Below are 1860 nucleotides of genomic sequence, written 5' to 3' on the forward strand. Positions count from 1 at the left end.
ATCATCTCGTCACGAGACGCTCTCAGCTTTGTTCGTGGTTCCTTCCCTAGTGGATGCTTCGCCTACCCTAAATACAAGTAGGGGAATCCAAATTCGATAAACATAAGAATGATGGCCAAAAAGAAAATGCATGAAAAATACAATTATACATGTCTAATACGAAACCTTAGGGTTTTAGGGCTAGACAACGTCATTTTGGATCCAAACGATATCAGAATGGAGTAAACCTAGTTCCAATGAGTTCAGGGCAAGGAGAGCTTCAATGTGGACCAAAGAAATACCAAAAAAGACTCAAAATTTTCGGTGCTACATGAATCAAAAACATTCTTCAACAATTTACAACACTAAATCAAAAAAATTTCTTCAACAACATTCTCATACATGAATCATAAATCATTGGCTTCAATTTGAGCCTATAAATCACCAAATCCATGGAGAATTCAAAGTTTTTATACATTTCTAAAAACAAGGAAATATGGGAAAAATACAAAATAAAAACATTGGATCTAAGGCTTGCCAGATTCAGGAGTGAGGGAGGAAGGAGTTTGGTATTTGAGTTCGCCAGAAATTCTTGCCGGGAAATTTTTTTTTCTAAGGTTAGGGTCGGCCGAACAATAAACAAGGAGAAAGAAATGAAGAAGGAGAAGAAGCCAGGTTGTTTCTCTCATTCATTTTTTTTTCTTTTTTAATATATATAGGAAATAACCTAATTGCCCTCTTAATAGAAAAATCATAGAAAATGGATCCAAATGATGGAATTGCCCCCGATTTTTCACATAAAAGCTACTATCCAAACATGCAAAATGCCACTACTGCTAAATGACCATTTTACCCCTAATGCAAGCATAAAAATCTAAATAGGCCGAGGTCTAAATCAGGACAGGGTACAATAGAAAAGGCTTACAATACCCTTCATTGGAGTGTAATTCTTTCCATTCTCTCTAAAATAAATTTCCATTCGACTTGGATCTTCTGGAATTCTTCTTGTCTTCAGTCTAGTTCTTTCTCTCTTCTAATTAACGGGGTCCCTTCTCCTTGGTTCTCCTCCTCTAGAGGAGTTCACCAAGGATATCCCATTTCCTTTTACCTTTTTATTCTAGTTTCCCAAACACTCACTTCTTTGCTTAACTTTGGCTTACATAATAACATGATCCCCGGATTTAATCCTAGGATGTGTAATAACTTTAATCATCTTATGTATGCTGATGATTTGATTTTAATCTCTCAAGCTTCTTGTAGGGCCGCCAGAAATATCCGTCTTTGCATGTCAATTTATTCGGATTTTACTGGTCAACGTCATAATTATGCTAAGTCTTAAATTTTCTCTCCTTCTTGGTTCAACAAGCATGTTTCAAATAGTATTTGTTCCATTTTGAGCCTTAATCAGGCCTCATTTCCTTTTAAATATCTTGGTGTTCTCATTTCCCCTAAGCGGATTGCAGCTCAAACTTTCCAGCCAATGGTTGATAAGGTTAGAAGTCTCGCTTCTAGATGGGCCAATTTTCATGTTTCCCCTATTGCTAAAGAGATTTTAATCAATTCAACACTCCTTTCTATCCCTGTTTATACCTTGTCGGTCTATCATATCCCTGATTCCATCCTCTCTGAGATCTCAAAAGTTGTTAGAAAATTTTTTGGAGTAGGAATGGCAATGGAACGGGCATCCATAATGTGAGTTGGCGCACGCTTATGCCAGGTAAGTCTGAGGGGGGCTTAGGTATCCGTAATCTCTCTCTTGCTAAACATTCCCTCATGGCCAAGCATATTTTCAAATACTTGAACAATGAAAAATCTCTTTGGGTCAACATTTTGAATGATTAATATGGGAAAATTAATTTTTGGCATGACAATCCTTCCTCC

This window comes from Dioscorea cayenensis, chromosome 17 (genome assembly GCF_009730915.1).
Source record: "Dioscorea cayenensis subsp. rotundata cultivar TDr96_F1 chromosome 17, TDr96_F1_v2_PseudoChromosome.rev07_lg8_w22 25.fasta, whole genome shotgun sequence".
Taxonomy (NCBI): Eukaryota; Viridiplantae; Streptophyta; class Magnoliopsida; order Dioscoreales; family Dioscoreaceae; genus Dioscorea; species Dioscorea cayenensis.